Source organism: Simochromis diagramma, unplaced genomic scaffold, assembly GCF_900408965.1.
Source record: "Simochromis diagramma unplaced genomic scaffold, fSimDia1.1 OVJJ01000302.1, whole genome shotgun sequence".
In the NCBI taxonomy this organism is placed as follows: domain Eukaryota; kingdom Metazoa; phylum Chordata; class Actinopteri; order Cichliformes; family Cichlidae; genus Simochromis; species Simochromis diagramma.
The window spans coordinates 9,238,444-9,261,293 of record NW_024386792.1 but is presented as its reverse complement, the minus strand read 5'-3'; the positions used below and the strand labels follow the sequence as shown (position 1 = coordinate 9,261,293).

Below are 22,850 nucleotides of genomic sequence, written 5' to 3'. Positions count from 1 at the left end.
AAGCAGAAACATTCTTTAGCTTCCCCTTTCATAACGACTGTTTTTTGCTTTTTTTGTTCACTCATCTGCCTGGCTAAACGTGTTAGGGGCGTGGCCATGTTAATTGACCTGAGCCGACTGCTAGGCTAATCCAGTGGAAGCACCTATGCCTGCTGTCGGAGACTCTTTATAATGGATTATTTAATTAGTGCTATGAATTTCTGTGAGGTATGGAGCATCTGAGAAGTTTCTACTTCAGCTGTCGTGAGTGAAATTATAGTTTTGTTTGTTTTTGTTTTTTGTGTTTGCTTAGCATCAACTAGCCGATATGTGCCTTGCATTTTATGACTGCAGTGCTAATAGCTCAATAATGTTAGCTGATGGTAAGCTCCAAAATGCCAATCGTCAACCACCTGGTGACCTCACAGTCGATACCTTTGCATACAGTTGTGGTCATAAGTTTGCATACACTCATTATGGACATGAATGTCCTCGTAATTTTGGGTTTTTAATGATTTCTTTGGTTTGGTATTTTTGCAGAGTGACATGATTATACAGCATACATCTGTTGGATGGACAGCATCAGGGTTGGATTTACTGGATTTTTTTCTAATCTACACAGGTTCAAAATTGTAAATACAAGCTGAAATATATGCATGCATACCCTATTAATATTTGTTTAAATATCTCTTAGCTAGATGCACCTCAACCAGATGCTTTTGGTAGCCATCAGCAAGCTTCTGCTATAGTTCTGGCTAGATATTTCACCAGTCTTCATGGCAGAATTGGTAAAGTTTATTTAAATTTGTCGGTTTCCTGGCATGGACCCAGCTTTTAAGCATAGTTCAAGTTTTCAGTAGGGTTTGGGAACATCATTCCAGAGACTTCATGTTAGCCTGTTTTATCCATTCCAAGATCATTTTTTAAAAAAGTGTTTCTCATCTTTGACCTGATGTAACACCCAACTGTGTTCAAGACCACTGAGAGCTAAACAGCCCCAGAGCATGATGCTACCACCACCATGCGTGACCACCAGTACAATGTTCTTAGGTTTGAAAACCTCATCTTTACTCCTTCAAACATACATCTTGTCATGGAGGTCAGATAGCTCTATCTTTGTGTCGTCTATCCATAAATCCTTTCTCCAGAAGGCATTTGGCTTGTTTATGTAGACAGCTGCAGATTTCAGTGGAACTTGAAGTTGTTGATTTTGGAGCAGGAGCTTCTTTCTCTGTCAATTTCATCTCAAAGAAACAATTAAAAGCCCAAAGCCCATAAATCAATTAATTAAAACATAAAACTCAGGCCATTAACTCATCAGGGAAGTGTTTACTAAAGTTACAGATTAAGGAAGCTATGGGTTGTTTTCACATTGGCTTCTATACAATCAGACTTCAGAGGTGTCACTCCTATTGGAAAAAAAAAATGCAGGTTTGTGGAACTTCACAGAGTTTAAATGAAACTGACTTCTACCATGTTCCTCATTTTCTTTCCCTCACAAAGTATTTTACATCAGCCAAGTGTTGCATGAGGAAACACGCTCTTACTGAAATAACCTTTACTCCTGCCATGTGTTATTATAAAATCCTCGTCCCCAAGTCATCAAGCACATGTCAGCAGGTAAGGCTTTTCTTTTTATCATTTTTAATTGATGGATTATGCAAAAACAACCAAGAAACGCACAAAACCAAACAGACACGGTGCTTTAAATGGTGAGTCACGTATTGAGAATGAGTATTCAAAGGGCCTGACAGGTTTCACTCAGTCTCAGTGTCTTGGAGATTTTACTAAACCCTTCACACCTCAGCATGTCTTTTCATGCTGGGAGGCTAGGAAGTCTAGTTATGCCACATGTTCTTTGTTCTGTAATTCATCACAAGCACAGTGTTGTCAGCCATAAAGGTCAAACAGGTATATTTACCACACTAAAGCTATTTACAAGCACAGCGAGTTTACTATATAAGTAAAACTGCCATGGCTGCAAAATATGCTGCGTGTTAAAGCACAAAAACCTACGCCCCATGTACTTACTGGCCCTTCTTTTTTTTTTTTTCCCATACATAACCACGCTGTAGTCTCATCAGTGTTCATTTCAGTCACCTCTAAGGTGAGAAAAGTTTATCCCGCTCACTTCACCCACTTTTGTTTTGCCCTGTAGTCCCTTGCAGTCACAATGTGTCATTGACTTTTCATGGTCTATGATTGCCATCGATGTCAGATATTGTGATGTCATCATATTGCCTGGCAACCACCTAGCAACAGGCTTAAATTACCTGTTTTTTTTTTTCCCTTTTATGGCTCCGCAGCACCTAATACAAGGATCACATCATTTTAATCATGATGGCAAAATCTTATTTAGATTACCAAGAGTTGAATTCGATATATTGTGTCATCATGTTGCCTAATAACCACCTAGCAAGTGACCGAAATGCTCCCCTTTCCTTTGAATATATAGCTATGCATCTACAACAACTTTTAAAAGGATTGTGTGTCTGCGATTTCATGGCGAACAGCACCAGCAGACCACAGAAACCAAACAAAACTAAAGGGCTTGTACTAGTGTTAACTAAAATAACACTGGACTCAGTTTTTTTTTCACACAATTAATGTAAATTTTCAGCTGAATCAAAAATGTACTTTAAATTAAACAAGAGAATCCAAAGATTAGCATAAAAATCAGTAGAGATTCTTCTTCTCTGCTTTCCTCCTTCAGCTGCTCGCTTTAAGGGTGACCACAGTGAATTACGTGCCTCCACCCTATCCATAGCATCGTCTTCTGACGATGAATTTTATTTTTACTCTTACAGTTTGCATTCTAAATGTTTAAATGACACCTTATTATAAGCAAGTTGCTAACAGTCTTAAAAAGTCATTTATCTCGCCATGATTGTAATATTTGTGTCAGACCAACAGAGGGAGACATTTTCTTGGATTATTGAGCCACGGTGCACAATTACTGCTGGAGTGAGTGATTTATTTCAAAGCCACTTTTTGGCTTCTGGCCCTTAACAAGTTATGAATCAAAGTCATATTTTTTATTTTCAAAAAATAAATCAGGCTAGTCAGCCCCGATGCAAGCAGAGATAAACCAAGATGACACATGATAAATCATTGAGGCTAACCTTGTAAGCCGGAGAAGATGCTGGAAAAAAGCAGGGGTGGGATTTATCAGTGTGTGGAAAAACCACAGTGAGCTTTGTGGGGCCAAATGAGCCTCACTTCTCTGCGGGTGAGAGTACAGCTGGAGGGATAATCCCATCCAACACGCGTCATCGATGTCGCCTCACAACAGGGCTCTAGTTACATTGTATGTTTTGTGTGTGCGTGCGCGCGAGGATGTTTGTGTGTGTATTAAATTCAATAATCGGCCCAGTTGGAGACGGCGGGTTGTGCGGCCATAAGCCGACCTGGAATTTTCTCAATAAAGGTCTAATCTTTACAGGAAGCTGTACAGTGCCGGAGGAGTTTCTTTCCCCCATTGTTGTTGTTTTTTTCCCCTTTTTAATCAACGTAACCGCACGCTCACCGGTGTTATTCACTCAGATCTAGCATTCACACTCTTTTGTGTGGTTGAATTCAGTGACCTTGAGTTGATCTACAGCGAGCGACAGCCTTGTATGTTTCTCTCTCTATGGCCCAATGTTTGTGGACATATAAACATTACTCACATATTATTTTGGAATCTCTTGTTTTGGGACTGTGGGCATGAATACACAAGCAGTCACTCCTTGGAGAGTGCTTTCTATAGGATATGAGCTTTGTCTGAAAGGTGAAGGCTGCGGTTTAACCCCTGATTCATGGCCTTGTTGAATCAGACCAGTCTCTAAATATAGCTACGTTTTTCTTAAACAAGTGGTTTGGCATTTTTAGATGCTGAGATTTACGAGAAGACAAGTGGTGCTTTTTATCTAAGCGTTCGTTTTGGAGCTCGAGGCAGGTGGTGGACAATGGGAGATAAACAGCTGGCCTGGTTCTAACGTCAGTTGAACGTCTCAAATTTTTGTTTAAATATTTTCTATTTTTTAGCAAGAAATGTCCTTACCACATTACGTGGGACTATTATTTGCTGAAGGATGACTTCCTCAACGTGTGTCCTCACTGTGAGGTTGCAACCAGGCAGGTGGCTCCTGGTTATCATGAAAAACAAGTCTGACATCTCATTGTTAAACATTTTGACACGTTTTATGGCAAATACTTTATCTGTGGTCTTTAGAGGGGGAGGAAGGCACAATGTATTTCATTTACACATATCCAGGATTCCTGTGTTCTCCTGTACGAGGCTGTCTACATACTTTTGGCTACACAGTGTATTCATTGTGTATATGAGAGTGTGTGTGTGTGTGTGTGTGAGAGAGAGAATTTCAGTGGTGCTAATTAGGCTGGGCTTGATCTCTGTCACTCATCAAGACACAATTAGAAACTGTTAGCGCTACACACTCACACGCACATGCTTATCATTTTCCTAGAGACCCGCCACACTGCTCTGCTGTTAAACAAGTTTAACTCACATGTGCACACACATGCCTCGTCATGTTGTAGCGCAACCGGCAAAGCTCGTGAACATAGGCAACTTTGGGCCGAGGAGCCAACAACAGCGAGTTCCTAGATATGTCAGAGCACCTGCCAGGTGAGAAGACGACACAGGGCTGTGTAATCAGTTAAATAGCTGTAATTGTTTCCTGACAAAATCAAAGACTTCTCGTAAGTCTCGTGGCATTAGTCGAGCGGGGATGACCAAGGAATTCAAATGAAACTTCCTTTTAAGCCGGTAGGGCCGGCTGTGGCAGATTCCATCCTGATAGAAGACACAGCCGTCTTCTATTTATTTAGAGATTGTGTTCAAGACAATTTAATGCTGTCATAGCTCAGTTTAAAGGTGAGTCAGCTCAGGGCTGAAGAATGCCCTCGTCTGTCATGAAACCCCAGCAGAATCATAACCGCGGAGCGTACTAAAGAAATCAAAACAATCAAAAACAACTTTAAAAAATCTTAGATCATCATTGAGAAAGTTTATTTTTTCCTAATTCAATTTTAAAAAGTTGGACGTTCATATTCTATAGTTATTACACATAAAGTGCACAGTCAGTGGGAAAACTGCTGATTTGAAAGTTGTCCTGATGATGATCTTTGACATCCTCCACAATGAGGGGAAAACGCAGGTCATTGCTGAAAAAGATGGCTGTTCACAGAATGCTGCATCACAGCATATTAATAGAAGGGAAAGGTGTGGTTGGAAAAGGTGCACAAGCAACACGGATGACTGCACGTTAAAAACATGACGTCAGTAACTTTGGAGAGCTTCACAAGGAGTGCACTAATGCTGGTGTCAGTGCAGTAAGCGCCACCACGCGCAGGCGTCTTCAGTACAGGAGCAGCTAATACCAAGCCACTCTTGAGCCAGAGACAGTGTCAGAAACATCTTACAAGAGCTAAGGAGAGAAAGAACTGGGCTGTTTGCTCCAAAGTCCTGTTAAACTGTGAAAAATAAAACTATGAGCCTCTGTCAGTGCGCCCCAGGGCAGCTGTGGCTACAATGTAGCTTGCCATTGCCAGTGTGTGAATGTGTGTGTGAATGGGTGAATGACTGAATGTAGTGTAAAGCGCTTTGGGGTCCTTAGGGACTGAGTAAAGCGCTATACAAATGCAGGCCATTTACCATTTACCATGAATAGAAATTAAATCTAGATCCTGGAGGAAGAGTGCAGAGGCACAAAATACAAGGTTTTAGAAGACCAGGGTGAAGTTTCTGTTCTCTGTGATGGTTTGGGTTTCCATGTCATCTGCTGCTGTTGTTGGTGGTATGTCCACTGTATCAAGTCCAAAGTCAACACAGATTTAAGAGCACTTCATGCTTCCCTCTGATGACAGGGTTTATGGAGATGCAGACTTCCTTTTCCAAGAGGACTTAGTACCTGCCCACTGAACCAAAACCTACTACAAATGATTTGCTGAGCATGCTGATGCTGTGCCAACTCTCCTGATCGGAACTCAGAGAATCTACGAGGTATTGTCAAGAGAGAGATGAGAAACACCTGACCGAATAATCACAGACCAGCTGAAGGCCACTATGAAACAACCTGGACTTCAGTAACGCCTCAGCCGAAGTGCCACGCTGCCACGCTGCATCGATGGAGACACTTACAGAAAGGAGCTCGAACCTTGTACTGAATTTTCATTATTCTGACATTTCTGTTAAAACCTTTTTGATTGATCTTCAGAATTACAGCTGATTTTTCACGAGCTGTAAGCCATAACCACGAAAGTTTACCTTTCTGGATTAAGTTCTGAAAAAAGTAGCTTTTTCAAGTTATTCTGTTTTTTGTTTTATTATTTTTTAAGATATAAAAAGGATGAGCATGGCTTCAGGGTCTGAAAATAGAGGCCAGACAGAATCAGTTTGAGGTAACTCTTCTGGTTGGAAAAAGAAGTCAAACTGTATAAAAGCTTAGAAAAAGACACATTTCACACTAATGCGGCAGCAGACATTTCACTGATATGCTAATGGACTCAACTGCCGAGTTCAAGTCTTATTGAAGACAACATGATGTTCATTTTTTAAAAACGATCCTCCACATCAGGCTCAAAAAGAATTAAAAGGAAGGTTGCACTTTAAGCTGTGATCATCTGAAACGGTCCTTTGGTATCTCAATCTGTTCTACGGCTGGTTCATTAAATCGGCCTCCAAGACACCAAAACAGGACTGCACATCTCTGTGTTTGGTGGTGGGTCAATATTTTATATACAGTCTGTAGCACACAAGTTATGGCTCCGATGTCATAAAAGAAAAACTAAACCTCTGAAAAAATATAAAAGCTGTAGAGCTTGGTAGTTATACTATGAGACAAACAATGGAAGACATTTCAGCTGTCTCTTCATGTGTCGAGTCCAGCTCTTGTTTCAGCTTCTTGCAGAAACATGAACCACATTTAGCAGCTTCAGTTCACGATGAACTCTGCTGAGCCCGTGTCAGCCTCAGAAACAATGCTGCCCACGCCTGGTGTACAGTTGTGACGGCTGCTTGTCTCATTCACTGTTCTTCAGCATCAAACACAATAAGGGAGAGCGAGTTGTTTTTATCCGATCTCTAACATCTCCCTGCACACACAATACCTACCATTATGCATTTATTGGCTTTCACATACTTATGAGACGTCAGGGATACGCTTTGTAGCTGCGCACACATTCACACATTGTGTAAATAAAATGTGCACACAAGTGGTTCCAGGTCTGATGCTGTTGCTTCCCATCATAATGCTTCCTTGTTAGTTCTTGTTTAACTACCCCACGATGCAGGCAGTAATATTTGAAGGAGAGCTTTTTAGTTTTACCCACTGCTAAACACTTGACACATTTTTCAAGGATATTTGTGCATATTAGTGTTTATATAGCTTCAGGCAACATTACACTGGCTTAGATTAATTTCCTGGAAGCTTGTTCAAATCTAACTCTTATCGCACTTACCTGACTTTAAAACAAAGTCTTTGCGTCAAAATCTGTTAAATAGAATTATGGTCTTGAAGAGAGACACGAACTGCAGTCGCAGCACTTACGGTCTTTTGATAGACTTCGTAAATCCAGTTCACATTAGTAACATGATCCAAGTTTTCCACCTTTCTCCGTTCTCCTTGTTTTGTGCGTGACAACTTGATTGGACCCACTTTGTTGGGGGTGAATAACTAAACTGCCTCATCCCTTTGTGCGCCATTGTGAGGCGTCATAAGAGTATCAGGAGAGCTGGAAGCTTCCTCTCAGTGTCTCAGATCTCTCTTTCTATTAAGTAGGAACGAGGGCATGGTCTGAGGTTTTTATTATGGGGAGTGTGTGCTTTCTTGTGTGCACATGTGCAAGTCTCTGTGCCCGTAAATTACAGGTTTAATGAAGTGTGCAGGATTTTGAGGTGTTCTCTTTTTCTAGTTTTCTTAAATAACTTAAAGTGCCAAAAATAATCTGCACTACTCACCAGCCAGTTTGTTAGGTGCACCTGTTCAGCTGCTTGTTAACACAAATATCTAATCAGCCAATCACATTGCAGAAACTAAATGCATGTAGACATGGTCGAGAGGACTCGCTGAAGTTCAAACTGGACATCAGAATGGGGAAGAAAGGTGATTCAGGTGACTTTGAGCGTTGACTTTGGTTGTTGCCTGACAAGCCGTTCTGAGTATTTCAGGAACTGCTGACCTGCTGGGATTTTCCCACACAAGCATCTCTAGTGTTTACAGAGAAGTTCGGGCTAGTCAAGCGGCAGTCTATGGGTGAAAATGCTTTATTGATGTCAAATGTCGGAGGAGAGTGGGGAGATAACCACTCGTTACAGCTAAGGCAGATGGTCATCTCTGAAGACAGACGATGGGATACAACAGCAGAATACTGAACAGAAAACTGAGGATACAAATCACACAGGCTCACCGAAACTGGACAATAGAAGATTGCAAAAACATTGCCTAGTTTGATGAGTGTCGATTTCTGCTGCAACATTTGAATAGCACGGTTAGAAATTTGCGTAAACAGCATTAAACCATGGGTCCGTCCTACCTTCTGTGAATGGTTCAGGGATCTGGTGTTAGTGTAATAGTGTCTGTGGGGGGGTATTCTGTGCCCCATAGTATCAGTTGAGCATCATTTAAACACCACACCCTGCCTGAGTATTGTTGCTGACCATGAACACTCCATGTCACAAAGCTCAGATCATTAACGTGGTTTCTTGGACGCGACAGTGAGTTCATTGTACTCAGGTGGCCTTCATAGTCACCAGATCCCAAATCAACAGTGCACATTTGGGCTGTGATGAAATGAGTGATTCACATGATGGATGTGCAGCCAAAAAATCTGCAGTAACTGTGATGCTATCATGTCAGTATGGACTAAAATTTGAGGAATGTCGAGTCTGTGCCATGAAGAGTTAAGGAAGCTCTGAAGGCAAAAACGGGGGTCCAACCAAGCACTAGTAAGGTGTACCTAATAAAGTGACCAGTGAGTGTGAGACTCATTTAAAATAATGACTCTTCTCATTTGTTTTCCTATTTTTTTTTTTATTTTTTTATTTTTTATTTTTTGTGTCATAATCTGTCTTGTTAAGTGAGGAGAAGCATAACCTTAAATACGGAAATAGTTCAGGTGGTAATTAACCTCGATTATCCTTCAACTCTGGTTTGTTTACAGATGCCACTTAAAGGATTTCCTTTTCTTTCCTTTTGTAAACAAGAAAATGTATGTTTAACAGATTTTTCAGCTTAACTTATACTGTAATCAGTTTCATGTTGTGTTTTATGCCATTTTAAATGGGAAAAAGCCAAATGGAGCTTTCTCAGTTTAAGCCGCCCTCCCTCCTTTGACACAGTGAACTGTATATGATCACACTTTTATCTCTCCGTGACCTATGAACGACTACTCTTTATTGGAAGCCTCCAACCGTTAAACATGATATGAGCACTGTAAAGTTTTAAACAATGCCAACCCTCGCACTCAATAGAACTGCCTTTATCTGTGAAAATGACATCCATCGGTAATGATTTCCTCCCCGTCACAGAAAGCATTGCTATAGGAGGCCGGATCAGTGTCACGCAGTAAGACTTCAGTCCTCATAATGACTTTTTAAAACTTCTGTTGGAGCACTTTGATCTATTTCTGGCGTAAACAGCATGATTTGTGTATGAAAATTGACTGACAGAGTGTGCACAAGCCATAAACAAAACACATTTTACATATTTATCTGAAATGAATAATTATTGTAGTCCTACATACCAGACTGATTTTTACAGAACAAACTACATGCAACAAATATATTTTAATGTTTTAATTTTCACCTCACGTGCACAGACCATGCCGGTGAAACTTTATCCACCTCATAAAGTCTGGTCTTTCAAAAGCTGATGGTCTTTAAACCATAAACTCGTTCATCTCGTGTCAGAGTTATTATATTGTCAGTGGGGATTTATAACTTTCAAAAGCCTGTCCTGTATCAACACACATCAATAATGGTACTCAAAAGCAGCTATGATCTTCCACTCACTGTGACGTAACACTTAACTAAAGCAAGTCTGTGCAGGCGGATGTTCACCCTGTAAAGAAAATGGTTGTGGTTGGAAAAAACACGGGTTTATTTAGGAAACGAGTAAAAGCGATTTGCTGGATAATAAAATTATGGAAATCCCCCCCCACCCCACTCCCCGGATATGCATGCCTTATACGACACAGACCATAAATATTTGGGCTTTTTTGGTCTTCGCATGTGAAATTACAGATGCTACCTTAAATTCTAAGCTTTATCAAAGTCATATTATATTAAAGCCTGTGGAACTCAAGTCAGTGTGGATGACTGGAAAAATAATTTTACGTGATGGTGGGAAAAAAAACCCTCTAAATATATTGAGACAGCAAAATAAGTCAAGAATGCTTCCTGGTACGTAGGCAAGAAAGGTCAGCTGATTCATCACGAGACACAAACCCCAGGTAAGCCCTATAAGCAGGTTATTAGGCAGGTTGGAATTTGCAAAACAAGAAACGGGTAAAGATGTGGGGCAAATGTCTGTGGAACGACGAAACAAAGATCAGCCTTTATCCAAATATGCAGAGAAAAAACACAAGCAGGTCACCAGTCGAACAGGTACTCTGGCATTGATTGTTCGATTGATTCTCTACTGGCAGACGCCCAGCACATTACTAAAGCTTTAAAGAATAAATAGGTGAAAGATCCTAAAATGGCAGAGTCAGTCACCTGATCACATTCTGACTGAGAATAAATAAGGACCGGACCAAAGGCAGAAAGATGCAAAGAATATACAAAATGTGCGCTCGTGTGTGGGTGCCTTTTCCACAAAGCATTACGATGAACTTGCGTCTGTCCATTTATTTTACTTTTTTTAAACCACCAAACTTCAGGCACAGCGGGCTGGTCGTAACAGCAGAGCTTACAACAGGTCTTAAGCGTAATCAGTTTTACCTTGGCATCTTAAGTCTGACATAAGAGTTTTGCCTGTTGTGCAATATAGGATTATGCGTTCTTCTGGGCGTGGTGTGAATCGTGAACCTGCAGAGGAGCACACGTGAAGTTAAAATATCAGCTTTTTTATGACACCGACTCCACAATAAGACTTTTAGAGAGTAGAGAGCTGTGAGGGATGGACAGATACAGCACTGGGGAGCTGTTTCGATTCCCTAAGGAAAGAAGGAAAGAGCTACTGAAGAGCTGCGACTGGACCTCAACACGGCAGCTGAACATCTTTCCACTTTTTCCTTCCACTGTTTTCTGAACAGATTTCCGAGTTGTTTCTTCTTCTTACCAAACTAGACTCTGCACCTGTGCGTTCTTGCACAGCTTTAGTAATTTTGCTTTTCCAGTGTTGAAGTGGTGAAATCACCTCTTCTTTTATTCCATTTTATTTGCTTGCAAAAGCCAAAATTATAAGTTAGTGAGACACCAGAAAATCATTAAAAATCCACCCCAGCAATTAATGTGAATCACTGGGACTGGGTGTAGTTAAGACTAGGCTTACGCTTGGCTGGTGCAACCCTGCTCCAGGATGTAGGTGGGTTTTATCTGCTTTTACTCTAGAATCGGGCAATGGTGACTAAAACTTGCTTAATCTGTGCTTCTTCACCGCTTCCTCTTATGTTAGTAAAGTAGGAAACAATCAGCCGTGAAACCTGTATCGTGATGTATTTAGATTACTTGGGGTGAACTGCACAGCCTGCTGCAGTTACAGAAGCCTGACTTATTGCCGTGTATATGCTTTTGTATTTGCAGTTTTTTTAAGGATTGTGTGAAATCTGTTAAGTAAGCATTAAAGTCAAAAAGTATTGAGCAACTTATTCAACGGCCCGGCCGCCTCCCTGCTAGAGTTCAGCCGCTGTGTTGAAACGTTATTTCTCTGTGTGAGCACATCTGACTCAATCTCAGTTTCCTATACACACTCTCTCACACACACACACACACACACACACACACACACACACACACACACACACACACACACACACACACACACACACACAGTAGGGAACTTGCGAGCATGTGTGTGTGTGTGTGTGTGTGTGTGTGTGTGTGTGTGTGTGTGTGTGGAGGGGGGTTGCTTTATCTGAATGTATGCATGTGTGTTTCTGTGTGTGTGTGTGTGTTGTTACACTAAACAGAAATCCAGCGTCCTCACTTCTCTCTTCTGTTCTCAGTCTGCTGGTTGGCTGACCGCGGACACTCCTGTTCAGCACAGCGCTCTCTCCTTGTCTCCATGACAACTGGCTGTCACAAAGACGTCGCGCTCGCCACGTACCTGAGATCAGGAAGAAGGAAGCGCTTGGTCCCGCCTACGCCAAACTCTCCAAGGAATTCAGGTAGGGTAACCAACACACACACGCACGCACGCGCGCACACACACACACACACACACACACACACACACACACACACACACAGATACAGGAATACACTTTACGCAGTCTTGAATGAGAAGTGAATACTGTGACTCAGGGTTGCTGAACCTCAATAACATGATCAAACAAGTATGACATTTTCTGAAAAGATCGGAAAAGAGGATAAAGCGCATGAGACGAGGAAGGACTGTGTGAAGGAGTAGAAAGAAAAAACTGTTTTTACTTTCTGTTCAGCTTTACGGCAGGACCCTCCTTAACAGAAGTGAGAAACTGTTTATATTGGACATTTAAAGGTTCGGATTTCCTTTCAGCTGTCAGTCATGCTTTTTGTCACGCTCATGCTGACAATTCAAACACAAGAAACCTGAGAGAGTGCCCGAGTGGGTTGTTATTACACAAAGGTGTCATTACAGAGGGATCTGCAGCGTGCACGTCAGAGAGGTGAACACTACAGTGTAAAGACAGCATGTCATCGTGACCTCAGGGGTGTATGTGTGTATTTGTGAATGAGCGTGTGTGATCATCACTAATAAGCAAGCGGTGGATGAGAGCGATCATGTGGTAGGTGTGCAGGAAACTCCTTTAGAGGAATGCTGCTGAATCTCCTCTCTCAGGTCTGGCTGATCGCACTAACTCACTCAAACACACACACACACACACACACACACACACACACACACACACACACACACACACACACACACACACACACACTTGGATTGGACAGGGCCACAGGAGGATAGCGTTTCCTATCCGGAATGATAGGAAGGAGGAGGCAGGGAGGAGGTGTGCTGGGGGTATGGGCAGTCAGATTCTGGTTTGGTGAGTTTTAGGAGCTGGCAGTGTGTACACCATACACATAGCGAAAGAGAGAAACAGAAAGGGAAAGACGAGCTGAGAGAGAGGTAGAAGAAAGAAAGGGGACTAAAAGCAGGAGCGTGGAGCGTTTAGGTGACAGACGGCGAAGCTTCAGGAGCGGCAGCACCTTCGCTGAACATCATGCAGGCTTGACTTGAGCGCCGTGACAGTTATGCTGTGCTGTAAGGAAGACAGATTTGTGTGTGTGTGTGTGGTTGTGTGTATGTTGGGATGAAGAGGGTCCTCTCTGATGTGTGTCCTGGGATGATTAGTGTGTGTTCCAAACTTTTTCCCCTTTTCCTCTCTCCCTCCTCATCTCTCCCCCCTTCTCGCTTCTGAGGAATGTGGGGCTTATGTCAGTGAGAGTCAGGTACAGACTCACTAATTACCAGTGCCCTCCCTCGCTCCCTCCCTCTTTCCCTCCCTCTCTCTCTCTCTCTAATGCTTTCCTTCAACTCTGTCACCTCCTGTTCTCTCCTCCACTTCGAGACCTTGTGCACCGGCCTCCTTCTCCCGTCTCCCGCTGTTACGTCTACGAGCGCTGTCGTGACTGGAGCAGAGGAGAGGACAAACAGAGAGGATCTGAGTCAGAATCCAAAAAAACACCAAAAGGAGAAGAGAAACTTTGACTCGTCCTCTCCTCTGTGTGTGTGTGTGCAGTGTGTGTGTGTGTGCAGTGTGTTTGACAGAAGTGTCTGAGATCTCTTCTCATTGTGCTTTGGGGGACCTGTCATTGAAGACAGGAAGTGCCCTGACAGCGAACACGGAGCCGGAGAGAACCTGACTGTCTGTACAAAGGAAGATAGAAGGCAGGAGGGGAAGATGAGAAAGTGACAAGCCGGATCGTTGCCTTTTGACGCCGACGCCGTGACTACACGTCCCATCATCCTACAGGTTGGCTGGGAACTCATCGTGTGTGCACCCCCCCCCCCTTTTTTTTCTTTTTCAGAAATTCTCTCTCATTTCAGTCTGAACAGTTATGTTGTAAATGTAGCTGAGAGCCATGGTGTGTTTTCTCACCTGGAGGTTTAACAGCACACACTCACACACAGACACACTCACTCACACACACATGCACATGCACACACTCACACAGTGGGTAATCTGGAAGGACATTTCTTCAGCTGGTCCAGTGTTCACATTGACCCAACTGACTGCTGTAACCTTCACTGCAAGGTTACAGAGCGAGTACTGAATGTTTATTTGTGTGTGTGTGTGTGTGTGTGTGTGTGTGTTCTATGTGTTCTTGTCTTGTCATCTTCTGTGTGTGTGGGTTTCAGAAACTGGTCGAACAGGGCGCCAGTTAGCCTTGGGTGTCCTGTTGTTGTACAAACGAGACTTAGCTGCTCGAGTATATATGTGTGCATATGAAAGCAGAGTAGTGTGTGCGTGTGTGTACCCGTGTGTCTGTGTGTTTTTGTGTATGTGTGACAGTTTACATCCAGCTGATCTTTTCAAGAACAACTGTCTCACTGACACAGAGGGTATCCGCTCAAATTTGCCAAGCTGTCATTTGTCCAGCTGTAGTTTCTGGAAATATTCACGTGTTTCTCCACATAAGGAAATGCAGTAAGTGATGCCTCAAATCTTATTTATGCTAAAGCTCATTCAAGCAAGCATTCAAAGTACAATAATATACTATGTGTGACTTTTAAATGTCAGTTGAAAGGAAATCAGAGTGTAAAAATGACAGTAAGTCACAAGTCAGTTTACAGTAATTTAAGTTGTACTTGCATTGAAGTTAACTTTAGTTTCTGTTTCCTGGTAACCAGTTTGGCACGCAGTATGGGGCCGGTTGACCAAGTTATTCCTTCATCATTTTTTTGGGGTGGAAAATTTAAGTTAGATTATTAAAGTGCTTTTAGACTAGAAGTTACATTTTAACCATACATCCATACTGTACTTTATTCTATACACTTATCTACTTGTCTACACTTGTCTACATCTACTTCACGTCCATGTGGGGTAGATAAGCTGGGGTTCAAACCTGGAACGGTGCTAACCACTGCACCATAGTCCCACACGAAGCTTACAGCCAAAGTACTAACCAGGCTAGACTCTGCTCACTCTCTGAGATCCAATGACAGCGTCTGGTTTTTGCTTTTTTCAGTATTATTTTTCTCTATAATATTGGAGGTCGTTGTCAGGGATTAGATCAGATTAGCTTCTACAATACAAACACACCACTGTCACTCACAGCCTTGTAGACATCCAGTCTCGGTAAACATTTGCACAGACCTCGCGTTTACTATCTGAGCAAATTTGACCAAACTGACAAAAACTAAAGACAACTACCATGTACGTTTGTTTTATTTGTCAGAAGTTTATTTTATCTCGGTTAATTGAATAGTTCTTTTTCTCACTAGTTTACTCTTTAGCTTAGTTTCAGTTAACTTCAGTGACCTCAGTTCAGGTTTGGGTTCAGGTTAGAGCCAGTTTAAGGTTAGCATGAGGGTATGTCTTCAGGAAATAAGCATAAGTCAGTTTGCTGCCTTCTGAAGTGATGGAAACAAGACTAAATGTTTGTGTACAGATGGCCAGCTTCCGTGTGAATACTGTAAATACCTGGACCTGTAAGGTGTTTCAAAGGTGTGTGTGTGTGTGTGTGTTGAAGTGCTGGTCAGACCTGATGAAGTGGTGAAACGTGGCTTCTTTAGACATTCTGATGTAAAAACCGAAGCCAAAAATAGAAACCAGTTGAATGGTTAGCATATGGAAGGGGTTATTCAATCGGGGCTTTGCGTTTGTCTGTGTCGCCGTCTCGGACAGTAGCTGTGGCTTCGTTACTGATTGTGTAACCAAGTTCAATAGGTGAACCATTTTTCCGAGTGGCGCTTATCTCTCAACTCGCTGTATCACATTCCACAAGTGGAAAGCACAGAAGCAGACGTCATCTAAGACATACATTTTTATCTCGATGTTTGTCCTAGTTTGAATTTATTTTTGCTGTGTTTTGGCCCTGTCTAGTTTCAGGAAGAAAAGACAGATTTCTTAAACCAGAAGGCAACAGGAAGAGATCTTTTATTTAACATATCAGTTTTTTTAAAGCAAGAAGCCGATTGGACTTTATTATTCAGCAAACCTCAAGCATAAGGAAGAGAAACAGCATAAACTGCACACTCACACAGACACAAGCGTGCACCATGATCATGTCACATGTCTGTCACATGATCATCTTATGCTCATGATGGGGAAGCACAGATTCAGTGTGGTGTGTACGCGACAAAACCATAAGCCTAATCCACCAGCACATAGGCAGAGATCTAGAGCTGCAGAGTAACGAGTGCAGCGGAGAGAGAGAGGCAGAAGGAAACCTGTTAGCGCTATTGTGTTGTTTATGAAACACCTGTAACAAGATCTGATCAGCCTTGCTCTCCTCTCTCTCCCTTTCTTTCTTTCTGTTTGTCGCAAATACACACATACCGGGAAAGCACAATGGCCACATTCTTCCCCTTTATCAACCCCCCCACCTCCCTCTTCAGCTCCCCTCTGATCGGGCCAAACACCGAACAGCAGTGAGCTGAAGGGAAGTTGAACCGAGTTTAAAAAAATAGGGTAACAAGTACAGGTGGAAAAAAAGGGAGAGGAACATATGATTTATAATGTGCTTGTATCTTCCTCTTGTAACAAAGATGGAAAATAAGGGTTGAGAATGAGAAACGTGGCGGAAAAGAAATGTTAGAAGATTGTCAGAGAGGATGACAAATAAATTTGGAGGAACAGTAGTCATCAGGAGTTTTAAAGGGCCAGTTCCTCAATTCATGAAATCAGATTTTCTGGAAGTCTATCAAACAGAACAAAAGTGATGGTGTTTTTAAAAACCATTGAAAAAAACATTTGTTGAAAGAATTAGTTTTATAATACACGCCTCAAGCGCTTTGGTTAGGGTTTGTTTCACTTTAGAGCAGCGATGTGAAATATAAAGCCCGAGGGCCAGAATCGGCCTGGCGAGGACTCCAATCTGGCCCACTGATGGTTTTGGAAAAATGTGAAGGAGGACTTAAATCATGGGCTTGCATCTGTATTTTCACAAGTTTTACAGTGTTTGCTACCAAAAAAAAGCCCTCCCCCGTGGCCATTCACACTACACCCAAGTAATTATGTAAAAGATAGTTTCTGTTTTCAATTTCTACAATAGAAATTCCTGTTTTGTGTTGTTTTGCAATGATTCCACAGTAAGAAACATGAAAGAAAAAGATTTTTTGTGAATTAAAATAAACGTCCTGTTTCATAATTACAGGATGGTCTGGGCGATGAGCTACCAGATCTTTTTCTGTTTTTTACAATTTAAGCTGAATGAATCAGGCTGACAGATGTCTTTGATTTACTACAGGCACATTTCTTTATTGTGTAGAAAAAGTGAGATGAGCTGTCGAAACTGCAACTTGAAACTTTTTCTTATCTGAGGGATTTAATGTTAAACTTCTTTACACTGACAGAAAGAGAGAGCTTCACTCGTTTGGCCCACTTAAACTTTATGTGGCCCTTTATGTAAAATGACTTTAACATCCCTGCTTTAGCAAACGGCTTGTTGAGATTTAATGAAATATAATTATTATTTTTGTTATCTACAAAGTCGTTTATTTGGTAAAATTTCTAAAATTTATGTGAAATCTATAAGATATGGCAGCATGCTAGTGCAGTGGCTAGGGCTCGCATCACAGCAATAAAATCCTGGATTTGAATCCACCGGGAGTCTTTCTGTGTGGAGTCTGCATGTTCTCCCTGCACCTTGCACCTGCATGGCTTCCTCCCACAGTTCAAACACATGCCTGTTGGGTTAATCACCGATTCTGAATTGGCTGTAGGGTGTAAGAGTGAGCGTGTATTTTTCCATAAAGCATTGAATCTCATAAATGTAGTCTGAAGATCAATCTTGAACTAATTAGCTGATTTAAAAAAAAAAAAAACTACTTTGAAACACGACCCAGGTAAATGGTTGGATCCCTCCTCTAATCACTTCCTGTAACCGTAGCTGTGATTTGATATCACTGGGACTAAACCTCTGACCAGGTCAAGAAAACCCCAGCTCCCTTATTGTCCTCCCTCTTCTGCTCTTAACTTTTATTTTTTTTAACCTCTGGGCAGAGGTGTCCTCCACAGCGTACTCTTCTTACGGCTCTGTTTCAGTTAAGTGTACGTAGGATATTGGAAAAGCCCTATGGAGTGTCATTAGTTCTGTTTTCTCCCATCAAACTCCTTCAGCTATTGTTGCTCCTGTTACTCTTTCCTTAGCAAAAGGTTTAAACCCGCTCCCCCCTCAGAAGATGAGAACAGTTCCCGACCAATTCTGTCTGCAGCAATGACATCAGCCCCTCATCCTCCACTGAGGGAGAGCGGTAACAACTCTGACTTGCCATCTCTCTGCTTTGAGCCATTTATTATCTGCAAAATGTTCTGCTACAGGCTCTTCTCAGTCTGAGATGCACAACACATTCATCTGTGCTCATCCCTCCAAATAAGGGGTATGAGGGGTTAAACCCTTCAGCCTCCCGTCCAAGCTAAAACAGTGATAACAGCTGTTTAGTTCCTGCCTCTTAATCTGAGAGAACTGTAGCGTGTCATGCACAGATCCTTAGTAATGCTAAAGTAGTCTCATTTTTACCAGAAAGGACTTTAGAGTTACTGTTTTGAAGTGTTTGAGCTTTTAGCTAAGGCCGTGGAATATTTTGATTGAGGCGACTGGAGAAAGTAACACCTATGAGTCAAACATTCATGTGGCTCTTAGGGGGCATCAAAGTAACCCCTCACTCACTCAGTCTGGAACCCCCGACTCAAGTCGGCACTGAAACGTAAACCAAGTAGGACCGCTAGCTTCAAAACTGAAGCATTAAATAGCTTCATGACCACAGACGATCACCTTCAAAACACAACAAAAGCTGCACAGAGACACTGAGCTTAACTGTCAGGTTCACTAACTCTGTATTTATGCAGTGGAAGGAGTAGAGAAACTATATGACCCACAAGTGAACTTTGTAGATAACCACACCAGCTCTTACCAGTGTGGCGTTAGCCATAGCCATAATGAGACAGCGACAACAGTTACCAAAGCATTACAACCCTGGTTGTACAACCCTGGAGCTCAGGGCATTATTTTCATAACTAACGGCATCTGTACTGAGAGGATGATGGGTGCTAGCTGTAATCAGCAGCAAAATCTATAATCCAGCCATCCTGGATTCTGATTGGATAGACACCTCCTTCACACTTTACAGTTACACTTGGATGAACACCAGGGTTGCACTTAGTAACATCACAAGCACAGGACCTCGCAGAGATTGTCCTTATCCAGAGATTAGGACATCACCATACTGTCAGACAACAAACACGACACAGACACGTTGTTGTTGTTGTTTATCTATATTTTATCTTCGGTAACATGACGGCTGTTTTCGCACAGCCAGGATAAAAAGTAACGTCAGCAGATGTCCAGTTGCTTAACAAACTGTTCAGATGTTACAAACGTGGATAAGCCGACAAATGTACTCTTCAGTTATAGATTACGCATCAAGGCATTGAGTGAAGGCTATGGTCAAAGGGTCTGTTTGTACAACTGAAACTCCACAGATAATCACTGGGTGATTTAAAGTGAATTTTTGCTGTGAAAGATGAACCATTATGTAAATCGGATATTTCATCCAAGCACTTCCTGTAACTTTAGCTTTATCCAAGGATGGCTACGCCCATGACCAGGTCAAGAAAACCCCAGGTCTCTGTATTGTTCTCACTCTTCTTCTTTTACCTTGTTTCCTCTGATGGCTCTCTGACCTCCAGGCAGAGATCATCACCACAGTTCAGTCAGCTCAAAGGCAACTGTTTTTTGAAAGAGTGGTGCGAGATGCACAAATAAGCCTTCTGTGTGTGCTCTTTTTTGCTAAGTACCCAGAGAAAGCTAAAAAATGTATTCTGCATGGACAGATATAACGCAAAGTCTGCCAGCCAACTTTACAAGCAACAAAGCAAGTCGCTGCTAAACTACCTACTCTGCAAGGTGTCCTCTGACATTTACCATGATGATCATGCTCTTTCCAGCCTTGTTTATGAATAACTAAAGGATCGGCAAATTCTCTAGATTGTCTCTCTTTCGGTAAAAGCGAGCAGCTCTTGTTGTGCCACTACAAAAGTTATCCCTCAATTACTAAACCAATCAGAAATGTTCAGCTGTGAATCAAACCCTTTTGTAGATCTGAAATGTTCTCAAGCAGGAACTTTTGAGGATAAAATCATTTCCTTGAAACATATTTATGAAAGCTTGGAGAACTATTGCCATGTAATGATTACGCATTCAGTTATTTCTGAGTGGTTTTGTACTGGTGAAACCTGCTGTGCTGCAAAGACAGCACAAACAACCAGTTTGTGGTGATTATTTTACTTAAGAAATTCAGCACCAACATGTCTGTCCAGAACAGTTAACGGACTAATCCTGTTTGCGGAAGTAGATTTTGAGGAAAATGCTGTGCTGTGTGTGAAAAAACCACATTATCAGGAGTTGAAACCTCTGAAGTCTAGTAGCAGAATTATACACATGTGTTAAATCTGCTCTGTAGATACGTAGCAGAATATGCAAGTTGTGTCTTCATTAAATTAAAAAAATTCTTTCTCCAAAATACAGTTAGATAGGTCACCTGTTCACTGGTTGCTGACAGTTTATTTACTCTCATCTCAACTAAAGCATTGGTACACGTTTTATAATTGAAAGATATCTGCATTGATTTTATTGCCACTTTAATTAACCATACATTTTTTTGCCTAAATCAACATGCAAGTAGGACTTCAAATATAAATCGTAGTGTCAGACTGTCCAAACTCTTAATTCCGCTATCTACCCCAGCCACCACCACTTAGCTTCTTACACTGTGTACTCTTGTGTTCACCTCCTAGATATAGTTAATAATATGTAGTGCTTCCACTGAACAGCACTGAAGATTAGTGTTCAAAGGGATCATTTATATTTCATTCTTTGACCACATGAACACTGTCAACCACGATAAGGAGACAGTTATTTCAAAACTCGGATTATCTGTCTGTGTAGACTGATTTCACAACATTTAAATGTGAAAAAGTCTTTTTTTTTCCCTCTTTGTAATTAGACTGTGCCTTTGAGATGTGATATTGTGCAACTGCCTTCCTTCTGCGAGCGTGGCGGAACTGTCGAGTGTGTAAACAGGTGACTTCCACTCACTGCGAAGGCTGGATCAACACTCCTCTTCCCCCCTTTTCCCCTCTCTCCCTCTGCCTTTGTGCTGTTCAACCTTTGACCCACGAGTAACCCCTCCACCCCCCCAGTGCGGTGACACCGCTGAACCCTCCATCCTCTCCTCCTATCCTGCTCGCCTCCCTCCCTTCCCTCTTCTGTCCCCCAAACCTGCTCGTACACTAATGCTGTTATCCTGCTTCATTTCACTGCTTGTTTCCTAAATCCTCCTCTTGCGCCCTTTCGGGTTAAACGAGTGAGGTCGGAGACGTGTTATAAGACAGGTTCACAAACGTATGTATGATGCTTTGTCTTCTGTATTTGTCCATATTAGCAGTGGCATAACCGGTTTCTAATGTAAGGGACGTAGGACAAACCCTACGTTTGTCCTAACAGACAGTTAAACTTCAGGTGCTTTCGTAGAGGAGCTGCAGAGATTACAAAACAAAAGTAAAGTGCATAAGCTCATGTTGGAATCATTATGAAACAGACTTGGGGGAAAAAATGCCAAGGTATCCTTTTAGCTTGTTCACAGACACACACACACATACACACACACCAAGTTTCTTGTTGCATGTACTCAAGCAGACTCTTCTCTGCATACCTGTTGCTACACACAATGGGTTAGTTGTCTGGACAGCAGGCCAAGAGGCAAGGTGTGTGTGTGTGTGCGCAGAGGGTGGTTTGATACTGGCAGGGAGGGCGAGTAAATGTGGATGTTGTCGAGGGGTGTGTTTTGTGTGTAAGTGAGTCTGTTGCAGGGAAAGAAGCTACACACGGCTCTGCGCTGGATCTCCTGATAAGGCCAAACGCAGACACACAGGGCTGAATTTCCATCACTTAAGAGGACAGTAAAGTCATTTACATATATGTTAAGAACAGATAACTCAACCACTACTTTCCGAACAGTAAACTGGTATTCTTCAAATCTAAACCACGACCACAAACATGTGCACACGCAGACTCACACTGTGCCAGAATGGAATGTTCCGTAGGTTGAATCTGAACTGATGCACAAAACTGACATAAAGTATCCACACTGAAGCACTCTCTCACACACACACACACACACACACACACACACACACACACACACACACACACACACACACACACACACACACACACACACTCTTTATATGCAGACAGTCGGGCTCTTTCTCTCTCTGATCTTCCCTCTCTCTTATGTTCCCACACCCCCCCTTCTTCCCTCCCCTTTGTTGTATTAGGGGTTTCAGTACGGGAGCAGGTGAACAGGTGGAATTCACACTGCTTTAGTTTCTCAGGGTGATGTCTTTGTATTTTTCACGTCATTAAGCCTCTGTTTCGGGGCGGTGTGCATGACACTGTTTAGCAGAACAGCTATTGTGCGTTAGCTGTCGAGAACAGCGATGAATTCCATCCGCTTTTCATTCTGTTCATTCTGTTCTTATCTGCCTACCTTCCCTTC

At 42.1% G+C, this 22,850-nt stretch overlaps 1 protein-coding gene across 13 annotated transcripts in view; it reads left to right on the top strand.

Moving 5' to 3' along the window:
• Positions 1-147: 147 nt before the first annotated feature.
• rbm47 (RNA binding motif protein 47) overlaps positions 148-22,850 on the top strand; it is a 49,494-nt gene continuing 26,791 nt past the window's right edge. For 5 of the 13 annotated variants that reach the window (XM_040024260.1, XM_040024258.1, XM_040024257.1 and 2 more), the window contains exon 1: positions 13,397-14,100. The gene's annotated coding sequence lies outside the window, so the exon portion shown is untranslated. The other 8 variants (XM_040024249.1, XM_040024247.1, XM_040024253.1 and 5 more) reach the window with 8 other exon arrangements.